Source organism: Sorex araneus, chromosome 9, assembly GCF_027595985.1.
Source record: "Sorex araneus isolate mSorAra2 chromosome 9, mSorAra2.pri, whole genome shotgun sequence".
NCBI classification, from domain to species: Eukaryota; Metazoa; Chordata; class Mammalia; order Eulipotyphla; family Soricidae; genus Sorex; species Sorex araneus.
In genome coordinates this window covers 32,536,995-32,550,972 of record NC_073310.1, presented here as the reverse complement: position 1 = coordinate 32,550,972, position 13,978 = coordinate 32,536,995, and positions in this window count along the sequence as shown.

Below are 13,978 nucleotides of genomic sequence, written 5' to 3'. Positions count from 1 at the left end.
AAGAGGAGAGAGAATGTGTTTGTGAAATTTTTTAACAGAGTAAAAAGATTATAAGTCCTGAGACATCAAGGTTCAAATTCTGACTTGCCTGTGTGAACTTAGTTAAGCAATTTTGGCCTTTCTGAACCTTGGTTTACTCTTAAGTGAAACAGGGATTTATTTATCTTCTTAACTAAAGTAGGGAAAGATTTACTGCAGACAGGAAGGTCTTGAGTGAAATAATATTATGAAAGTAAAGTGTCTAGAGACCCACTTCTAGAATACAGCAGAATTAGACATGAACTTGATAGACAAACCCACACACCTTAACTTTTTCATAAAGAGTATATTTAATTAAAATGCAAAATCCTCTTACTTTATAAAGTGAGTAACTCTTTTTCATAATCTTTCACTTAGGGCATTTAATGTTGAAAATAATATAGCATATTAGCATACAGAATGGACTTTGCAGTCTATGTGAAGCAGCTACAAGTATCTATACTAGAGAATTAAAGTAAAGTGAGTTGATACACAACAGATTAATCTCAAATTTTCGATGGCTTACTACAATAAAAGAATCAGTTCCTATGCTAGGCTACAGGGACACTTTAGTGCACAAGGTGTATATATGTATATAAAGCAGAATTACTTTATATATATGTATATATATGGTCTCTAGTTGCTTACGGAATAATAACATCCAACTCATAGGGCTCAATACAAAAATTTAAAATAATGGTAATAATTATTAAAAATTACTGAGTACTTGCCATACAATAATAACATCCTTTGAAAATAATTCCTTTAACTTCACAACAACCTTATGTGGTAGGTATTATAATTTCTTTCTTTAGCAAATAAAGGAACCAAGGTAAACAGTAGGAAAGCAACTTTCAGAGTGGTTAAATTTCATGCAGCTACAGCAAGGAATTGGAATTTGAACCCAAGCATTCTAACTGAAAAATTATCAAGAGAAAAGAATCCTAATTATTCTTAGAGCCAATCTCCACAGGCATGGAAATTCTGCAGTCAGTCTCATAGGGCTGGAACTTAGAAGGATTTGCACTTAGCTAAATGCTCTGCGGCTTTCATCTTGAATTTTAAAATTTTAAAATTTCAAATAGGAGATGCTGCATTTCCATTTATCACTGGACTCTGAAAATTATATTTCTAGTGTCAATTTGTATGCAAATATAGCAAAAGGAAAAACAGACATTCTTATTTTAATTTTTAAATTTTATTTTAATTGAATCACCCTGAAATACAATTACAAAGTGGTTCATGATTGGGTTTCAGTCATGCAAACAGACACTTAAAAAGTTTGCACATAGACTACAGTCATAAATTTTGAAAAGACCTTATAAATGGTTTTATTTATTTTGCCATGCTTATTATCTCTTATTATCTAGTTCTCTCTCTCTTGGAGAACTCAGCAAGCTACCGAGAGTATTTTGCCTGCATGGCCGAGCCTGGCAAGCTCCCCATGGCATATTCTATATGCCAAAAACAGTAACAATAATGGGTCTCATTCCCCTGACTCTGAAAGATCCTCCAATGTGGCACTCTAATGGAGGACGAGTAAAGAGAGGCTGCTAAAATCTCAGGGCTAGGACGAATGGAGATGTCACTGGCAACCACTCAAGCAAATAGATGAACAACGGGATGACAGTGATACAGTGATTCAACTATTTTATATTTGCATTGTGCCATAAACAATGAATGACGGGCATGACAATCTACAGATGCTTACCTTTGTAGGCCCTAGGCTAAAATGGAATGCTTTACAACATTTCATCTTCCATACCTCCTTATGTTAGAGAGAGCCTATTTGTTTTCATCTTAAATATGAACAATTTACAGCTGAAGTTATTTCCCCAAGGTTACATCAATGCTTAGAACAGAAACAATGTTAGATTATGAATATGAATGTTTGACTCCTGGTGGAGTCTTTGCAATCATACTGCTGGTTCAATTCTTGAAAAATCAGAATTAACACAAATTTATGACCAAAAAAAACCCTGGAGAAAATGGTCTTAATGTAAATATTATATCAATTCTCATTACCAAAACTTCAGCTTTGCTTTTAATTTAATAACTAGATCAAAACTGAAAAGATTTTCAGTGGTTTAAGATGTCTGCAAAACAAAACCAAGAAGAAATTTAAAAAGTCATAAAAGGCTACTCAAATTTCCAATCTAGTCACTCTAGATAAATAAATGAGGGACCACACTGATCCCTTTTTTGATTCCCAACACGACATATGATCCCCCAGGTACTGCCAGGTGTGATCTCTGAGAACAGAATCGGAAGTAGAACCTGAACACTGCCACATATGTCCAATATCCCCCACCCAAGGAGATGACCTTCAGTAGGAAGCTTATCAGGGTGGTGGGGGTGGAGCAGGATGCTGAGACAACAGTGGAGAAGTGGATACCCTGGGGAAGGGAGTGGACCTGAACTGTGTTATACATGAAATGTTATACATGAGAACCAATATTGCAAACCATGGTGCCTAAATTTAAACATTTTTTTAAAAAAATAACCCAGATTGTTCCACAAATGAATTCTACCAAGTCTTCAAATGTCAGACAGTCCTAGTACTTTTAAAATTATTCTAAAACACTGAAAATAAAGACTTCCAAATTGTTTTTAGTTTAGTTTTGTTTTGGGGCCACACCCAGCAGTACTCAGGGCTCATTCCTCGCTCTGTGCTCGGGGATCACTCACTCATGGTGGGTTTGGCGAACCATATGGAGTGCTGGGAATCAAACCTGGTTTGGCTAAGTGCAAGGCAAACACCTTACCTGCCGTACTATATCGCTCCAGTCTCCTCCAAATTCTTTTTATGCAGCAGGAACAACACTGATTTCAAATCATTAATAATATAAAGGAAAAAACTACAAGTCTATAATATTCATGGGTATCAATGAGAAAATTCTAAACAACTTATTAACAAAAAGAATCTAATACCACACTAAGAAAATAATACACTATGGCCAAGAAGGGCTGAGCCAGCAAAGAAAGGTTCAATATCAGGAATCCATTAATATGACAGTAGTAATAAATGTAAGGGAAAAACCATAGTTGTCTTTATCAATGTCAAAGGGACTTTAACAAAAAAAAAACCATGATTCATGATAAAAGAATCCAAGAATATAGGAATTAAGGGGTACTTTCTTTACATATATAATATTTTTAATATCTCATTGAGTAGGGCAAACAAGAGTTGTTTCCACTAAAATCTCTAACAAAGCCAGCATATCCACTATCTCCACTACTAATAAAAATATTACTAGAGGTCACAGCCAATGTTATTAGACAAATAAAATCAATTGGAGATTCATCCTTTAAATTTAATTCAATGTTTCTGCAAATCATGATTTAAACTGTAATTCTACAGTCCACTTTATCTGATATCCTCAAGACTTGATTTCTCTCTATTTAGATTCCCCAGATAAAAAGGTATTATGTTTCTCCTAGCTAATCTGTATAAATATATAATATCAAATATAACATATAATATATTACATATATAAGGACAGGGAAAAGGAACTAATTGACTGAACTCTTATACAACATTTCAAAAACCCAGATTTTCAGTTCTACACCTCATTTTTACTTTTGCTTTCAAGATTTAAACCCTTAGATTTTCAGTGGTCAGCTTTCAGCTTTCTCACTATTTCCTTGGCACACAGGATAAAATGTATCTTTTTCAACCATTCCAAATTAGTTACACTCTTACTTTCACTTTACAGATTGCCAAAAGTTGTTTAAATCTCTTATCAGCTATCATCTTTTCTATTTTCTTAGTTCCTATAAATTTATAGAATTTTTACCACTTTACTAATTATATTGTTTATGTCTAAGTTAGTGGAGAATAATATAACAAAGTTATATTATTAGTTATAAATTAGTTATCATTAGTTATCATTACCACCTAATAATTTCTATCGCAATGAAAGTGGTAAGCTGTTAAGAAAACTATTTCCATGTTCAATTCAAGGAAGTTTAAAAACATTTAATTTCCCCTCCCCCTTGTTATTGTTTTACAATGACCGTGGTTGCACATAGTTGCTTGAGATACTCATACATTTGGTTGTGGTGATCACCTGAGGTTTCACATTTTAGCTGTGCTTGACTAGACACACATGCTTGACAAGACAGAGATTGCCCACCTTTTGTTCTGCTTCCAGGGTTGCATTTAGCATTATACTGGGGATTAATTTCATGACTCTATGCCTGCCAAGAGGGCACTTTACCACTCATCCACATCCCTGGACACTGGTTCCAGGAATTTTAATTTTAAGAATACTCTTATCATGGCTATGAGGCTGGAAAGTAATAATTATATCTTCTTATGTTTCAAAAATGAGCAGAACATTTAGGTAATTTCCTCAAGGCCACATTAATCTTTAAGACTTTTATCTAAGTACAAAGAATTTCTTTCTATATCTAAATCGACTGGGGGAAAAAACCCTCCATAATTTTATGTGGAATTCTATCATTGTTGAGGTTTACTTAAGTCAACTGATAATAGAAAGTGACTCACTTTCCATTACAGTTAAAATAAAGCATTGCTGGGAAAAAAGCTAGGATAAGTAGGTCTTTCACTATTGTTAGTTTTTCAAGTATTGCATAAGAAATTTAATACATTTGTCGGGGCTGGAGTGATAGCACAGTGGGTAGGGCTTTTGCCTTGCACGAGGCCGACCAGGGTTCGATTCCCAGCATCCCATATGGTCCCCCGAGCACTGCCAGAAGTAATTCCTGAGTGCATGAGCCAGGAGTAAACCCTGTGCATCAGCAAGTATGACTCAAAAATAATTAAAAAAAAGAAGAAATTAAATACATTTGTCTATAATTTTATGTTGTAAACACTGCTTTCATTGTGATTATTTTATGTAAACAACACTTTTTATTTACCTATTTATTATGTTATATTTTAACTAGTTCTTAGATTTCATGCCATCCTTTGGTAATAATTGCCCTCCCCTTTTTTAGTTTTTGTTTTGATTTGTTTTCTTTTTGTCCCCAGAGTCAGGGACCAAACCCGAGTAAAGGACACAAAAGTCATGTATGGGCTCTGCCACAAAGCCACATCCCCAGCTGTCTTGAGATCATCATTTTTTAGTGATAAAAAATGAAGTTCTTCTTTAATAAAAGCTTCTTTAGTGAAAGTCTGTTGATGACAGTATCTATATGTTATTTGAAAAATATCTTTATTTATACTTTGCTTGGTGCAAATTCTAAAATTTATTCCCCCCACCCCTAGCCCCAAATGTTGAATGTATTATTCTACCATCTTTGGGGTACATTGTTATTAAGAAATCTGAGTATTTGTCTGGATTCATTGATGAATCTTTGATTATTGTCTTGTTTTGTTTTGTTTTTGTTTTAGGGCCACACCTGGCTGTACCCAGGACTTAATCCTGGTTCTGTACTCAGAAATCACTTCTAGCAGGGCTCAGGGAACCATATGAGGTGCCTGGGATCAAACTTGTGTCAGCTGTACCCAAGGCAAGCAAATATGAAATATCTCTTGTTTTCGAGACCTCCTTATTTATGATATTTCACTGTTTCTTTTGTTTAATGTTGATGAATCATGCACAAACTTTATTTAAATACTCTTCAAAGATAAATGCAAACACATTGCATCCTTTAAAAGTGTTTCAGACAGAGCATCCTGACCCCATGCCAAACTGTCTTTACCAGGCAACTCGAAGGGGGGCAGGTTGAGTTTCCCTCTGGACCACAGCAGAACCCCAGCAACCAAAAAATCCAGAACCCAACCACACAGTTATGCTCAAGGCCACTCTCCATAGGCTCGGACGAGCCTCACCTACGGGGGACCCTGCAGAAAAACCCAGGTGTGCAGGACCCATGACTGAGATCTCCAAATTTGCTTGAAATGGACTGGGCCTCCTCCCCCCAGCTCCCCAGTTTTCCAGTAAATTGGTAGTCACACCCACAAACTGCCTCTAGCACCATATAAACTCATCAACTGCCAAGATCAGAGACTATGAAAACTCCAGGAAGAGAGCAACACAGAACGTCCTGGAGCATACGGCTGCGACCTCTTATACTCCATCCCACTGATGTATCAAAAGTAGTACCATTTATGAAGGGATGGGTGTTTGAGCATTGTATAACTGAGACTTAAACCTGAAAGCTTTGTAACTTTCCACATGGTGAATCAATAAAAGAATTAAAAAAAAAGTAGTACCATTTACTTTGGTTTAACATACATGATGCTTGTAATCTCTCACACAAGGGCTTACATGGCTCCAGGATGAAATACAGCAATCTCCACACATTTTCCTCTTATGGTGATGGGAAGGTGCTTGGTGGTGGGATTGGTATTTGAATATTATCTGTAATGAACTATTGTGAACAAATTTATAAAAATAAATTTAAATTTTTTTAAAAAGAAAAGAAAAAAAATGTGCATCGTTCAGTGAATAAATTTCAAATGCCTGAAATTTAATGAAACTTCTGAAAAATAAAACATATATTGTGCAAAAATAAATAAATAAAAGTGTTTCAGCAGGCTCCAGAATGATAGTACAGCAGGTAGGGTATTTGCCTTTCATACAGCCAACTAGATTCGATCCACCAGGGGTGATTCCTGAGCATAAAGTCAGGAAGTTCAGGAAGCCCTGAACACTGCCCAGTGTGGTTGCAAAATAAAACAAAACAACAACAACAGAAAATGTGTTCCGGGGAGCCTGGAAAAATAGTACAGCAGGTAGGACATTTGCATTGCAGTTGACTGGGTTCAATATAACGGAACCCCATATGGTCTCCTGGGCCCCACTTGGAGTAATCTCTGCGTGAAGAATCAGAAGCCCTGAGCATCGGTAGGTGTGCCCCCACCCTCCAAAGCCTGTTCCAAGTTAGGGCTTGAGTTATAGTACAGCATGTAGGATGCTTGCTTTGCAGGCAGTAGGTCCGAGTTTGATCCCTAGCACCTCTTATGATCCCTTATCATTACCAGAAGAGATCTTTAAGTGCAGAACTAGGATTAAACAGAATTAGGATTAAGCCATGAGCAATGCTGGGTGTGGCCTTCAAACAAACAAATAAAAAATTCTAAATTAAGAATTTAAGATGTTACCAAACCCATGTGACATCAAGACTACATTTAGACTGTAATAACTTCACATTACTTTGTTTTTAATCTTTTGTAATGTCCTGTAGGTCAAGTTTTTTATAAACTTAGAAAATCTATGAAATAATAAAGTAGATTTTAATCTACAAACACAGGTACAGATTAGAGGAACTTAAAGGTAAGGGCCAAATTTTCATACACATGATGGTCAATTTATACACACCAGTCATTCTCGGAAAGTTAACTATGAAATAATTTTCATGTTTAGGGGCTGGAGCGATAGCACAGCGGGTAGGGCGTTTGCCTTGCACGCGGCCAACCCAGGTTCGAATCCCAGCATCCCATATGGTCCCCTGAGCACCGCCAGGGGTAACTCCTGAGTGCAGAGCCAGGAGTAACCCCTGTGTATCGCCAGGTGTGACCCAAAAAAAAAATAATTTTCATGTTTAGTATTGAAATTAAAACAATTTCTCAACCTCAGCAAGTCATTAAACCTTTCCAGGTATATTGATCTCTGGCTGAAAGCTTTGAGGCCTTTTGGAATGGGGGCAAGTGGATTCCACTTCCTTCCTACTAAGCCTGGCAGCCTTCACACCACACCTGACCTCCTCTGCCATATAGACAGGCCTTGCTCCACAGCTCCTGAAATATGTGGTCACATACACAGCCACTTAAGAGCCTCAAAATTTCACAGTACCAACAGCTCAGTAGTAGCACAGCAAGTCTTATGGGGAAGACATGTAGAAGCTCACCAAAATCAGTGAATGAAAATAATAACACAGAAGGCTCAATCAGCATCAACCAGCTCAGTACATCATCAGATGATGACTTTCGTGACATCATTTTGAGGATATTCAATGAACCCAAAGAAACAATGCCACAGGTAGTCAGCAAAGCTAGCAAAGCATAGTAAATGAGTGCTGAAATGAGAAAACTACAGGCAGAAATGAAAAGTATGGCAGGTTATATTTTAAAAACTCAACAGAAGTGCTAAACAGCAGATTGACATCAGCTGAGCAAAAGATCAAGGAACTCTGAGATGAGATGGAGGAAACTGCTAGAAAACAGTAGAAGGTGAAAAAATAATCTAGAAAGAAATGAATAGCAGGCGCATATGCTGCCTAAGCCCATGTGCTGCTTGCACCCACGCAGCTGAGCACATGTGGCACCTGAGCACATGTGTCGCGTGCATCTCCCCTTTTGAGATGTGTACTTTCATGTCTAATGCTGGGATGTGTGTAGGGGCTCTCTCTGCCCTTGGAGAAGCCCTCGTTCTCTCTTAAGCGCGTTACTCTCTCTTTCACCTTCTCTCCCTCCACACCTTAAAGCCCTCCAGATAAAACCTGTTTTACTTCACTGCTTGTCTACTTCTGAAATTCCTTTCTGCAAGTGAGATAAGAACCTAGTAACCCTGGGTCCTGGGTGGCAGAAGCGGTTGGAGAGAAAGTGACTGTCTTTCTCCTCCTTCTTCACATAAGTCACTCATAGGGCCCACCGACGTCAGATGGCGATCATGAAGGGACATGCAGTGAAGAAATCCATGAGGAAGGAGATAATCTGAGGAAAATCTGTCTTGGAGGTGCCACTACCTCTGTAACCATGGATCATTCTTGGTGGTGACTGGTGGACCATATGGGATGCTAAGGATTGAACCCAGATCCACTTATAAGAGATCTGGGCCCTACAAAACAGGATGAGAATGCTATTCAGGTATCCCAAAAGGAATCAAAAGAGCTATGCTTGGAATATCACGTTTCACTCAAGTGAGAGAAGGAATCCGGAGACGACCGCTGGACTAGAGCTGTTACCAACTGCATTCCACGGGACGTCAAAAGAACGCGCGGCCATGTCTATCTGTTTATAAGCAAATTTCACGACTTCATCTCTCCTAACAGCTGTATAGACATGGAGAGTATCATGCTAAGTGAAATGAGTCAGAAAGAGAGGGACAGACATAGAGGGACTGCACTCATTTGTGGGGTATAGAATAACATCACATGAGGCTGACACCCAAGGACAGTAGATTCAAGGGCCAGGAGGATTGCCCATAGCTGGAAGCCTGCTTCAAGAGCAGAGGGGAGAAGGCAGATGGAATAGAGAAGGGATCACTAAGAAAATGATGGCTGGAGGAATCAGTCAGGATAGGAGATGTGTGCTGAAAGTAGATAATGGACCAACATGATGACCTCTCAGTGTCTGTGTTGCAAGCCATACTGCCCAAAAGTAGAGAGATAGTATGGGGAATATTGTCTGCCATGGAGGCAGGGGGAGGGTGGAAAAGGGAGGAGGATATACTGGGGATATTGGTGGTTGGGAATGTGCACTGGTGTAGGGATGGGTGTTTGATCATTGTGTGATTGTAACCCAAACATGAAAGCTTGTAACTATCTCACAGTGACTCAATAAAATAAAATAAAATAAAAAAGAAATGAATAGCATACCAGAGAACCAAGAGAAGAGTTCAAGTGGAACAATATAAGAACAACTAGAGTCCCTGAAGAATAGGTAGGCAAAGTCTATGAAGAAACAATAGTGGTTTGGGGGGTGGGGGTTGATTTTTTTCTTTTTTTTTTCCACATCCAGTGGCACTCAGGAGTTACTCCTGGTGAACTCAAGAGACCATATGATATTCTGGGGATTGAAACTGGGCCTGTCAAGTGCAAGGCAAGCATCCTTACCTGCTGTACTATCACTCTGGCAACAAAAGACAATAAGTCATCAATAAGAATTTCCCAGAGTTGAAGACTTGCACCATAATCCATAAGGCCAAATCCATAAGGATCCCAGTGAATATAGACTAAGCTAGGAAAACTCCAAAACACACTGTACTCAAAATAAGAAATTCCATAGATATTGACAGCAGAAGAACAAAAAGGAACTTACATTCAAATGGAGCTGGAGCGATAGCACAACGGTTGGGCTTTCTCCTTTCACGCAACCAACTCGTGTTCGATTCCTACGTCCCTCTCGGAGAGCCCTGCAAGCTACCGAGAGTATGGAGCCCGCACGGCAGAGCCTGGCAAGCTACCCGTGCATATTGGATATGCCAAAAACAGTAACAATAAGTTTCTCAATGAGAGACGTTACTGGTGCCCGCTCGAACAAATCGATGAGCAACGGGATGACAGTGACAGTGACAGTGACATTCAAATGTGATCCCAGGGCCCCGCCTGCTGCCGAGATGTGATCCCGGGTGCCGCACATGTGCAGCCTCTCCGCAGCTGCACGAGCATGACTCCAGAGGCCAGCTAAACTACTTTTGCTATGGGCAGCTCCTTGCAGAATGGCTCCAGACTGAGAACTAAGCCACGGCCCCATGCCTGCCCAGGAGGGGAAAGGTATTTCTCTCTCTTGCCTCTTCCTTGCTAGGGGCGAAGGGCATGGTGACCGCCTTATTATGAGGATCACAGATGAAAATTACAAGCTTGCAATGATCCAATATCTGGAAGAAATTTCCCTGGACTTAATGGCTAAAATACAGAAATCCAAAACCTCATATCTCTTCACAACAGGTCTGACTCTAGTGGGGAACTCCTAACAATAATAGTGAGGTTTTTGTTGAAATATTGAATGTAACCAAAGTAAAGAGAAAGTAAAGTGAAATTTATCAGTAACAGGGGGGGAGGGGGCGGGATGGGAGGTGTACTGGGTTTTGTTTTGTTTTTTTTTTTGGTGGTGGAATATGGGCACTGGGGAAGAGATGGTTGTTTCAGCATTGTATAACTGAGACTTAAATCTGAAAGCATTGTAATTTTCCACATGCTGATTCAATAAAGTAAAATTTTTATTTAAAAAAGTGATCCCATGATATTTATAGCAGATATAAATGGGACTCCATAAGCCATAAAAGAATGGGGTAGAAAAACTCAATAAAATAAACACATCACCAAGAATATCTAGTTAGATTATAATTCAGATTGGAAAGAATGATATAAAGCTTCAGAGACAGGCAACAGATTAGGGAATTTATAGCCTAAAATCCAGTTTACAAGGAGCAGTAAAGGAGCTTCCTCAAAGGACAGGACAAATTTAACAGGACATAGCATTGAGTATGGTACTCACTCATAGTTCTTGTAGTTATCATCTACTAGATTCATCATCATCATCCCATTGATCGTCGAATTTCTCGAGTGGTCTCAGTAACGTCTCCATTCGTCCTAGCCCTGAGATTTTAGAAGCCTCTCTTTACTCATCCTTTCCAATGGTGCCGCATTGGAGGTTCTTTCAGGGTCAGGGGAATGAGACCCAGCATTGTTACTGGTTTTGGCATATGAATACACCATGGGGAGTTTGCAAGGCTCTTCCATGTGGGCAGGAAACTCTCAGTAGCCTGCTGGTTCTCCCAGAGGGAAAAGTAGGCTATAAATTCTGGGAGCTTGCTTTTAAGTCTCTGGATGTTGGCCGTTGGTGGGATTACACGGTGCCGGGGGCAGTCCCTGGGTGTGACCACCTAGCTACTGGAAAATGGGAAATCTGGGCGGAAGAGGCCCAGTCCCGATCTGAGCAGGCTTGGAGGTCTCAGGCTGGGTCCCATACACCTGGGTTCCTCTGCCGGTACCTTCATGCGTGAGGCTCATCCGAACGTGTGGAGAGGGGCCTTGAGCATGGCTGTGGCTAGGCTCTAGAGGTCTTTGGCCGTGGGAGCTCTGCTCGGGGCGGGGAGGGAAGCTGGAGCCCATCCCCTCCAAGGGGCCAGGCACGCAGGCCAGAGACTCATAATCTACTAGATTAAGAAAAGAATGTTTACTTCTAGCTTGCCAACGAATTTTATACACCTTCAATAATGAATTAATACCTCATTTATTGAATTTTATAAGTCTTATCAATTTTAAATCCATGAAGTTTTTATTGCTTTTTTTTTACTTATATTAGTGTAGACATTTAATCAGTATCTCAGTATCACTGTATCACCGTTGCTCATTTATTTGCTTGAGCAGGTGCTAGTAACGTCTCCATTCGTCCCTGTCGTATTCAGGATCAGTGGAATGAGGCCCATTATTGTTACCATTTTTGACATATCGAATACGCCATGGGTAGCTTGCCAGGTTCTGCCGTTCGAGATTCTGCATTGCTCTCTTCCAGGAGCTTTGTGTTATAGTCTCTGAATCTTGGCTATTGACAGGATTACATGGTGCTGGGGGCAGTTTGTGGGTGTGACTGCCAAGCTACTGGAAAATGGGGGATCTGGGTGGAGAAGGCCTAGTCCCTATCCAAGCAGGCTTGGAGATCTCAGCCCTGGGTCCTACATACCTGGGTTCTTCTGCTGGTTCCTTTATGTGTGAGGCTCATTGGAGTGTGTGAAGAGTGTCCTTGAGCATGGCTGTGGCTGGATTCTGGAGGTTTTTGGCTGCTGGGGCTCTGCTTGGGGCAGAGAGGGAAACTCAATCTGCCCCTCTCTGAGGGGGCCCCAGTGAAGACAGCCTGGTGCAGGGGCAGAAACAATATATTAGTAGCACTGTCATCCTGTTGTTCATCGATTTGCTTGAACGGGCACCAGTAACGTCTCCATTGTGAGACTTGTTACTGTTTTTGGCATATCGAATACCAACAGGTAGCTTGCCAGGCTCTGCCATGCAGGCGGGATACTCTCGGTAGCTTGCTGGGCTTTTCAAGAGGGATGGAGGAATCAAACCTGGGTCAGCCATGTGTAAGACAAATGCCTTACCCTCTGTGCTATTGCTCCAGTATAATATTTTATTATAAAAACAACATGCTCCTTCTTATGATAAAACTCTATACTTTTACAGACCTATTCATATTTTCCCCTTTAATTTTTTTTAACTTTATTTACTCTAAAATTTCCATTTGTAGGTTTTGCCTAATCTATGTAAGGTCCAAAAACATATTATCAAATAATTAAAAGCAGAGTTTTATTCATGACAGGGAAATCATGACAAGACCCAAATATAAAATAAAATTTAATATTTTAGATGCCAAAATTGAAAACTTATTTAAGTAAATGAGAATAGGCATTTGATTATGTTATAGTAAATTATTTGAATTTTGTATTTATATTAAAATTAAATATTTTAATTCTGGGACCGCTGGAACCGAGCCACGGCCATGCTCAGGGCCACTCTCCACATGTTTGGAGGAGCCAGCAGAAGAAACCAGGTGTGAGGACCTGGGTCTCCATCTACAAGGCTGCTCGGATAGGAACTGGGCCTCTTCCACCCAGATCCCCCATTTTCCAGTAGCTAGGCAGTCACACCCAGAGACTGCCCCCGGCGCCATATAATCCCATCAACAGCCAACATCCAGAGACTATAAGACCAAATTCCTGGAAGCCTGTGGCCGCTTTGCAGCCTCGAGACATCTAGTAGCCTCACTCTCTCTCTGGAGAACCTGACAAGCTACCGAGAGTCCATTTCCCACTTGGGAAAGCCTGGCAAGCTCTCCCAAGTGGGAAAGCTCTCTCGTGGCATATTCATATCCAAAATACAGTAACAGATATATACATACCTCTTGGAGAGCCCAGCAAGCTACCGAGAGTATCCCGCCCACATGGCAGAGCCTGGTAAGCTAGCCATGGTGTATTCGATATGCCAAAAACAGTAACAATAGGTCTCATTCCCCTGACCCTGAAAAAAATCGTTGGGAAAGACAAGTAAGGAGACGCTGTTAAAATCTCAGGGCTGAGTTTAATAGAGATGTTACTGGTGCCTGCTCGAGTAAATTAATCAACAATGGGATGACAGTGACAATTTATATAGTTTTTTAAAGCATTATAGCAATCAACCATAACAATCAACTCTAACAAATTGACGTTCATTGAATTATTTTCTGATAATTCCATTTGCCACATTTTTGGAGCAAGAAATATGAAGTAAATTTGTTATGTGCCTGGCAGGCTTGGGAGGGCAGGTTTAGGAAGATGGATGGGAAAACTGG